Raw genomic sequence first — 10,511 nt, 5'->3', positions numbered from 1 at the left:
GTTAAAGTCTTTTTAAAACGTTTTATTTTTTTTGTTTTTTTTTTATTTTTTATTGGAGTTCAATTTGCCAACATATAGTATAACACCCAGTGATCATCCCATCAAGTGCCCCCCTCAGTGCCCATCACCCAGTCACCCCATCTACCCACCCACCTCCCCTTCCACTACCCCTTGTTCATTTCCCAGAGTTAGGAGTCGCTCATGTAATGTCTCCCTCACTGATATTTCCCACTCATTTTCTCTCCTTTCCCCTTTAATCCCTTTCACTATTTTTTATATTCCCCAAATGAATGAGACCATATAATGTTTGTCCTTCTTGGATTGACTTACTTCACTCAGCATAATACCCTCCAGTTCTATCCACGTTGAAGCAAATGGTGGGTATTCGTCGTTTCTAATGGCTGAGTAATATTCCATTGTATACATAAACCACATCTTCTTTATCCATTCATCTTTTGATGGACACCAAAGCTCCTTCCACAGTGTGGCTATCGTGGACATTGCTGCTTTAAACATTGGGGTGCAGGTGTTACGGCATTTCACTGCATCTCTGTCTTTGGGGTAAATCTCCAGTGGTGCAATTGCTGGGTCATAGGGTAGCTCTATTTTTAACTCTTTGAGGAACCTCCACACAGTTTTCCAAAGTGGCTGCACCAGTTCACATTCCCACTAACAGTGCAAGAGGGTTCCCCTTTCTCCACAACCTCTCAAATATTTGTTCCTTCCTGTCTTGTTAATTTTCCCCATTCTCACTGGTGTGAGGTGGTATCTCATTGTGGTTTTGATTTGTATTTCCCTGATGGCAAGTGATGTGGAGCATTTTCTCATGTGCTTGTTGGCCATGTGTATGTATTCTTTGGGGAAATTTCTGTTCATGTCTTTTGCCTATTTCAGGATTGGATTATTTGTTTCTTTGCTGTTGAGTTTAATAAGTTCTTTATAGATCTTGGATACTAGCCCTTTATCTGATATGTCATTTGCAAATATCTTCTCCCATTCTGTAGGTTGTCTTTTAGTTTTGTTGACTGTTTCTTTGCTGTGCAGAAGCTTTTTATCTTGATTAAGTCTCAATACTTCATTTTTGCTTTTGTTTCCCTTGCCTTCATAGATGTATCTTGCAGGAAGTTGCTGTGGCCAAGTTCAAAAAAGGTGTTGCCTGAGTTCCTCTCTAGGATTTTGATGGATTCTTGTCTCACATTTAGATCTTTCATCCATTTTGAGTTTATCTTTGTGTATGGTGTAAGAGAATGGTCTAGTTTCATTTTTCTGCATGTAGCTATCCAATTTTCCCAGCACCATTTATTGAAGAGACTGTCATTTTTCCAGTGGTAGTCTTTCCTGCTTTGTCGAATATTAGTTGACCACAGAGTTAAGGGCCCATTTCTGGGTTCTCTATTCTGTTCCATTGATCTATGTGTCTGTTTTTGTGCCAATACCACACTGTCTTGATGATCACAGCTTTGTACTACAACCTGAAATCTGGCATTGTGATGCCTCGTCTCGGGTTTTCTTTTTTAATATTCCCCTGGCTATTCAGGGTAAAAATAAAGTCTTAAAGCAGTATAAAATTAGGTAATTAGTATGTGATACATCTTAATTGAAATGAAAAAATGATAAAATTACTATAAAATTGGAACTGTGTTGGAAAATCTGGGACATATGATCACAATAAATAGTTTCCTTCCATTGGTTACTAAGAAATAGTCATCACAATGGTCTCACATGAGTTAGAGAAACCTACTAGAAGCAAAATTATAGAATAACCGCATTGTGAGGAGTAAATCCCTCAATTTGACAACTGGAAGATGTTAACAAAAAATATTTAGCATTGATGGCATAAGAATTTAAATTGGTGAATCCAATGCAGACTACTCGGTGTTCATAAGACCAACAAGAAGGACATCAGTATCTACTCACCACTTTTGTTGTTCATGTTGGTGCTGTATGTACCAAAAATTATCTACAAGACTATAAACAGTAGAAATAAATTACAAAATGGAAAGGCCTCTTGTGCTAATATATTTAAAGGACTAGTTTTATGGTCTGGCATCCAAGTCATAAAAGTCTGTCATAGAAACTTAACTCATATCATCCAATATCTCAATTGACTGGTGTCCTCTCTGCCAAGATTTAGTCTTTGGAACAGTTAGCACATTTTCTCTTGTAATAATGATATGTTAAATGCAGTTTCATAAGCAAGACCATTCCTTATCAACCCACACAAGCAAATGATGCCCCTATAACTGTTTATCCAGGAAAGCACCACCCCGTTGTTATCTTGGTGCTAATTACCACTATCAGGTGCTGTTTTCGTGCCTTACATTCAGTTCCATAGGGCAGAAGGAAGATGCTTACCTGCCAACCTCTGTGATGTAAATCCTTCCACCATTACCAATTTCAAGCTACCAATAGCTTAACTTTTGCCCCTCAAAATCAGCACAAGATGATTCTAGTGTGTGACTTAAATGATTGACTTACCAGTGAGACAACCAGACAGGTAACTTTTATCAACCTCATGTTATAGATGAAGACGTGGAAGCTTGGAGAAGAGGGCTAAGCTGTCTCTAAGATCCCACAGCTGATAAGAAGCCAAGTTGGGATTCGAGCGTGGGTCTGCCCCAACCCATAATCTATTCATTCAACAAATAAATTTAAGAGCAAAGTACGATTTTATACAGAAAAAGACAAACAAAAATCTTTTAAATCTGCCCATGCTCCTAAACATCTCCTTCTTCTCCCTACAAGAACAGATCACCCCAGGAATGTGTGACGAGACAAGCTAAGAGACCCTCCAAAAGACAATGGTCCTACATTCAACTGCCATCAGGCAAAGTTTGTTCTATTTTTTCCTCTCTGTGGTTCCTCTGTTTCATGGTACCTCTTCAGCACAGCAAGGGTCATGAGAAACTGTTTATAAGAAAGTGTGAGGCACCCTTGAGCTGCTCAGGACACACCGACCAGAAAGTTATGGCTAAACCATCATGTCTTAACTAGCAGATTCTCCACAATTTTTCCACATACTTGTCTCTCAGGCCAATCAGGCCACCATCTGAGTGTGATATTTCTGGGTCATCCCTCTTGGCACTTGGCGTGAGCATCCCTTGCTATCTCGACAGGCACCTGAGCACTGATGTGGGGATTCCAGTCCTTGCTTGGATTACTCGCATTACTTATTTCAAGAGTATCATCACCAACCCTGAGTTTATCTACTTAAACAGATTACTCTCAGGGCCTATTCCTTGCTCTCAAGCCCTTTGTAGGGAATTCTCTCTAGCTTCCATCAAATTGTCTTGTGCTATCCAGTTCCTCTAGGCATTTATTAAGTAGTCTTGTCACATCAAGGAGCTGGCTGCACCTCTAGCCTCAGGAAAAAATATTAACAAGTGTAAAAAAAATCCACATGGTTTGTGGATTGCTGAACTATGGACTTCATGGAAAAAACATGAGAGAGAGACTTAAACTCATATTTACTCAATTTCCTCATCTGTGAAATGGAAGCTTTTAAAACATGGACCTTTCAAGATTGTTAGCTGTCTCACAAAATGCTTATTTTCTTAAGATTTTGCTTATTTATTCATGAGAGATACAAAGGGAGAGAGAGAGAGGCGGGGACATAGAGAGAGAAGCAAGTTCCACGTAGGGAGCCTGACATGGGACTCAATCCCGGGACTCCAGGATCATGCCCTGGGCCGAAAGCAGGCACTAAACCATGGAATCACCTAGGGATCCCCAAAAAAATGCTTATTTTAAAGTAGTGTAGTATCATTATTTACATTTTATAATACAGTCTAATAAGAAATAAGCTGTGATGATCCAAAGTTGGCTGAACCATGCTCCCTGCCTCTGCAGGACTTACTCTCTAGTGGCGCTGGCAGTGTGCACAGAAAACTCTTACCCTGCAGTTAGAAAAACAGCTATGGTGTTAAAGGCTCCAGGGCATTGAAACCAAACCAGTGGTTGCGGAGGTTCCCCTGCTCTGAGTTTTGAAGGAAGGGTGAGCCTCAGGATTCTCAATGTGGGGCGATCATCAGAATCACTGTAGAGCATTTTCTCATATGCATGTTGGCCATGTCTATGTCTTCCTCTGTGAGATTTCTGTTCATGTCTTTTGCCCATTTCATGATTGGATTGTTTGTTTCTTTGGTGTTGAGTTTAATAAGTTCTTTATAGATCTTGGAAACTAGCCCTTTATCTGATATGTCATTTGCAAATATCTTCTCCCATTCTGTAGGTTGTCTTTGAGTTTTGTTGACTGTATCCTTTGCTGTGCAAAAGCTTCTTATCTTGATGAAGTCCCAATAGTTCATTTTTGCTTTTGTTTCTTTTGCCTTTGTGGATGTATCTTGCAAGAAGTTACTATGGCCGAGTTCAAAAAGGGTGTTGCCTGTGTTCTTCTCTAGGATTTTGATGGAATCTTGTCTCACATTTAGATCTTTCATCCATTTTGAGTTTATCTTTGTGTATGGTGAAAGAGAGTGGTCTAGTTTCATTCTTCTGCATGTGGATGTCCAATTTTCCCAGCACCATTTATTGAAGAGACTGTCTTTCTTCCAATGGATAGTCTTTCCTCCTTTATCGAATATTAGTTGCCCATAATGTTCAGGGTCCACTTCTGGATTCTCTATTCTGTTCCACTGATCTATGTGTCTGTTTTTGTGCCAGTACCACACTGTCTTGATGACCACAGCTTTGTAGTACAACCTGAAATCTGGCATTGTGATGCCCCCAGATATGGTTTTCTTTTTTAAAATTCCCCTGGCTATTCGGGGTCTTTTCTGATTCCACACAAATCTTAAAATAATTTGTTCTAACTCTCTGAAGAAAGTACATGGTATTTTGATAGGGATTGCATTAAACGTGTATATTGCCCTGAGAAAATGCTCTGCATCACTTGCCATCAGGGAAATACAAATCAAAACTACAATGAGATACCACCTCACACCAGTGAGAATGGGGAAAATTAACAAGGCAGGAAACAACAAATGTTGGAGAGGATGCGGAGAAAAGGGAACCCTCTTACACTGTTGGTGGGAATGTGAACTGGTGCAGCCACTCTGGAAAACTGTGTGGAGGTTCCTCAAACAGTTAAAAATATACCTGCCCTACGACCCAGCAATTGCACTGTTGGGGATTTACCCCAAAGATACAAATGCAATGAAACGCCGGGACACCTGCACCCCGATGTTTCTAGCAGCAATGGCCACTATAGCCAAACTGTGGAAGGAGCCTCGGTGTCCAACGAAAGATGAATGGATAAAGAAGATGTGGTTTATGTATACAATGGAATATTACTCAGCTATTAGAAATGACAAATACCCAACATTTGCTTCAACGTGGATGGAACTGGAGGGTATTATGCTGAGTGAAGTAAGTCAGTCGGAGAAGGACAAACATTATATGTTCTCATTCATTTGGGGAATATAAATAATAGTGAAAGGGAAAATAAGGGAAGGGAGAAGAAATGTGTGGGAAATATCAGAAAGGGAGACAGAACGTAAAGACTGCTAACTCTGGGAAACGAACTAGGGGTGGTAGAAGGGGAGGAGGGCGGGGGGTGGGAGTGAATGGGTGACGGGCACTGGGTATTATTCTGTATGTTAGTAAATTGAACACCAATTAAAAAAAATAAATAAATAAAAGGCAGAATAAAAAAAAAAAAAAAAAAAGAATCACTGTAGAGCCTTGTCAAACCACATGTGCTAAAATGTGACCCAAATATTTTGGTTTGATAGATCTTGGGTCAGGCTGAATATTTGAATATTAATCATCCCCACAGGTGATTTTATATGAGGGTAACAATATGTCTTTTATCAGAAAATTAGAAACCACATTTATTATATCCATCAGAAGAATTGCAGCGAGTCCTCGGTATTTGTCAGTATTTGCTGACATCTACACAAAAAGGAATGATGCTGCCACTATTGACTCAGGCCAGATTTCTACTCAATGTTTTCATCTGTAGTTTTAGAGCTCCCTTCAAAATTAGTCAAGCTCGATTTTTTATTACCTTAGCACTGTTTAATCATGTCCTAATTTTCCATATATCATAAACTCAAGAGCACAATTTAGGCAGGCCACATAGTTCTGGGCACTGAAAATTTAGAAATACTCTAAGTTTCCCTCTTTGTCAGTGTAGATAGTAGAAACCATAGAAAATAGTTCCAGTCAAAATATCATCTAATAAACAACTCACTGGAGACTGTGAAAGCTCCCCACAGAATTCCATCATAACAATGGCCATAAAGATAACATTGCATCCCCAGATCCTGCTATGTGTTTATTCAGCCAACAAAATACTGAATGTTATCTGAAATGGCAGCATCTGGCAACTCCTATATATTGATGTATCTCCCCTCATTTAGTCTGTGACAGTTTGAGAAATGGAATAAAATGCTAGATACTAGAGGTACCAAAAAGGGACCTATTGCCTTCATAGAATCTCAGAAATCCTGTCCCTCTCATTCTACCAATGAGGAAACTGAAAGGAAGGGAGGGGATTGAGTTATCTGACACACGTCGAGTAGGGCAAAGCCAACACCAGGCTTCACTCTTTCTGTCCAAAACCCTTCCACTAGCCCAGAGAACCGTGGTGGATAATTCAGTCACATTTTTATGATGAAATACACTGTGCTTTCCTTATGCATGATTATAGTTTCTGGCCAGAAATAAATCACTTTTGTTAAAAAAAAATTACAGGAAAAAAGTAACTCATATAACCTATGTAAACAGTTATATACGCCCTGGTTTCTACATAAGCAATTATCTGGATATAAATAGAAATTATTTTTATTTAAATTCAAAGTCAAGTGAAAATTTAAAAGCTACTACAGACTATTGTCAATACTTTGAGATTATAAGGAATTACTTCCACCCCTGAGTTCAGATCTAAAGAAAGAAAGAAAGAAAGAAAGAAAGAAAGAAAGAAAGAAAGAAAGAAAGAAAAAAAAAAACAATTCCCTCCCTATGAGCTTTAAACTAAAAATATCAACATGGAATAAACCAGAACAAAGCAGTGGAAAAAATACTGGCAAAGAAGACAAAGAAGAGGGCAAAGTCAAGATGAAGGCGAATGAGGAGACAGGGAAAGGGGAAAAATAGAGGAAAGGAGAAGAGAGGAAAGAAGGAAGGAAGGAGGAGGGGAGAGAGGGAAGGAAAGAAGGAGAGAAAGGTCAACTAGATCTGCAGAATCGTGCCCCTGTGTCATGGAATATATTAAAATATCTGAAGCTGTAAACACATAAACATGTAAACTGACAGTAAATATCATGAGGCTCAATCCCTATAGCAACACTTTCCCTGATGCTGTGTTTTCTTAGAATAATGCCGTTGAACATGTGATTCATTCTCCTGGCTGACTTTTGCTCTGAAGCCATGTTCACCAAGCTGTTCTCTGGTTATCAGAGTGTGTCTTGCCATGAATGTGCCTGGGAGAGAGGGCAGACTGGTCATTGAGCTCAGGTATTCTGAAAGCTGCAATGGAAAAACTGTTTAATAGTTTTTATTATGAGATGCTAAAATTATTAAAAATGTATAGATAACAGCATTACAAACTCATATACTCAACACTTAACTTTGTCAAATCACCGTGTTGGTGTTACCTTCAGATTTCTTTTTAGATAATAAGATACTACAGTTGGAGTTAATTCTTTGTCTTCCACCAAGAAATCTTTCTCTTTCTCTGAAAGTCATACTTATTCTGACTTTGACGTTTGTTATTCCCTACCTACACGTGGATGGTGTCGATCCATAAAACCTTATTTTAAGCTTTAGAGACATAGTGTTATATGGCACTCATTCTAGTACAAATAGCTTTTTTCTACCAATATAGTTTTTGATATTTCTCCATGTTAATACACATAGCTCTAAAATTCATGTATAAGGGCACCTGGGTTGCTCAGTGTCTCCCTTCGGCTCAGGTCATGATCTCAGGATCCTGAGATCAAGTCCTGCATCGGGGCTCCCTGTGTGGAACCTACTTCTCCCTTTTCCTATGTCTCTGCCTCTGTCTGTGTCTCTCAGGAATAAATAAATAAAATCTTTAAAAAATAAAAAGTAAAAATAAAATAAAATTCATTTATAAAGGCATCTACGTTTATTGTCTATTGAGCATGTTTTATGTCTTTGTTAGTGTGTTAGCTATAACCTTTGGTTTTGTTACCTATTTGCTGCTCTAGTGTGGGCATCCACATATAATCTTATTCTGTCTTTTTTTTTTAAGATTTTATTTATTTATTCATGACAGAGAGAGAGAGAGGCAGAGGGAGAGGGAGAGAAGCAGGCTCCATGCAGGAGGCCCAACCTGGGACTCGATCCCAGGTCTCCAGGATCACACCCAGGGTCGAAGGTGGCGCCAAACCGCTGGGCCACCGGGGCTGCCCCATAGTCTGTCTTTAAGTGCTGTTATATCATTTCATGTTTAGCATAAGAGCTTTACAAATAGTACCCTTACCTTTCTCCCCTCCCAATCTTTGTTCTATTTTTTTGTATATATTACTTACGCACATTTTATAAACCCAGTTTACCATTTCATGAAAGTCAGTCATGTGCATCCATTCTCAAATCCATCTTCAGTTTGATCACTTATAATCAGCTGAGCAGGAACATGTGCACTGTGGAAATAGGCAACTGGTACACATGAAAGTTTTCTGTTTTTGTTTTTTTGAAGACTGAGCATTTATCAGCACATCATTTTATAAAACTAAATACATATTGTTACCATGTTTGCTTTAAGCTTTTAATTATCTGTTAAAGAAACAATTTCCAGTTTTATTGAGATATAATTGACATACAGTACTATGTAAATTTAAAGTGTATAGCATAATTGACTTATACATATTGTAAAATGATTACCACAATAAGTTTAGTTAATATTCAGTATTAAAAAGAGATTTTTTAGGGGCACCTGATTGGCTCAGTCACTAGAGCATGTGACTCCTGATTTTGAGGTTGTGAGTTCGAGCCCCAAGTTAGGTGTGAAGATTACTTAAAAATAAAATTTTGAAAAAAGAGATTTTTTTTTTCATAGCAATTAAAAGAAACGTGTTTTATATTCACCCAAATGTTTACCATTTCTGGTGGTCTTTCTGTAGATCTTTGTGTAGATTTCCATAAGCTAACATTTTCTCTTTGCTTAAAGATATTTCTTAAAGTTTCTTATAATGTAAGCCTGATGCTCATTAATTCTTTCAGTTTTTGACTAACTACAAAAGTCTTTCTTGTGCCTTTATTTTTGGAACAACATGCAAGATTTACAGAGGTTTTTCTCTCCTTTTGGTAATTTAAATATACTCTTACCGTCTTCTGTCCTGCGCTGTTTCTGACAAGAAATCTCTTGTCATCCTCTCCATATTCCTTTTACATAATGTATCTTTTGTTTTCCTCTGGCTGCTTTTAAGATTTTCTCCTTATTATTGGTTTTGAGCAATTTGATTAAAATGTCTCACTTTTTTTTTCTTTTGGAATTTGTTGAGATTCTTGGATACATGGGTTGACAGGTTTATTTAAATTTTAAAGTTCTCAGCCCATATTTCTTCAAGTATTTCCTGCCCTCCCCCCAAGCCTCATCTGTGGATACCAATCAAACTGCACCTAATTGGGCCACTTGAAATTGTCTCTCAGCTGACTGATGCTCATTTATTTTTCCTTTTTCTGTTTCATCTTGGATTCCTTCTATTGCTATGTCTTCAAATTCACCAATCTTTTTTTCTGTGGTGTCTACTCTGAAGTTAATTCTTCCCAAAGTAGTTTCATCCCCATTATTGTTTCAACTCCATCAAGAAGTTCAAGTTGAGTCTTCTTCTATCTTCTATATCTCTGTTTAACATTCTTCATCTTTCCTGAGTCTAATTAAATGCATATAATATAGTTATAATAATCATTTTATTTTCCTTGTCTCCTCATTCTAGCCTATTAACTGATTTTTTTCCCCATGTGTGTTGTATTTTCCTGATTCTTTGCATATTTGGAACTTCTTTACTGGATACCAGAAGACTGAATTTTACTTTGTTGGGTGCTTATATATATTTTTTGTATACCTATAAATATCTTGACCTTTATACAAAGATACAAACTACTCAAAAATAGTTTGATCCTTTTAAGACTTGCTTTTAAACTCTGTTAGGCAGGAACAGAGCAGTCTTCTGAGAACAGAACAGCCAGCTTTTCTGAGTACTCTCTGTGCTCTGTGAATCCAAGCCTTTTTTCAGTCTTGCCTGGGTAAATGTCACTGCTCTGGATGCTGTGTGAGCCTGGGGATTGTTCCTTATCCTCCTTTCAGGTGATTCTGACTTCAGGCTGGGACAGTTTCCTCACACGTGTACTGATCAGCCTTAGCATACGACTGAGAAGGAGCTTCTGTTCATCTCTGCAGATCTTTCTGTGGGCAACTTTCTGCTCCCAGCCCTCTACCTGTGAACTCCCAGTTGCCTTGGTTGACCTGGGCTCCTAACTCCATCTCCTCAATGCAGGGAGTCCTTCCTACTCCACATGGCTTCTTCTCCCTGTGCAGTGGC

Source organism: Canis lupus, chromosome 1 (genome assembly GCF_048164855.1).
Source record: "Canis lupus baileyi chromosome 1, mCanLup2.hap1, whole genome shotgun sequence".
Classification (NCBI taxonomy): domain Eukaryota; kingdom Metazoa; phylum Chordata; class Mammalia; order Carnivora; family Canidae; genus Canis; species Canis lupus.
Note: the sequence above shows the minus strand (reverse complement) of the source record.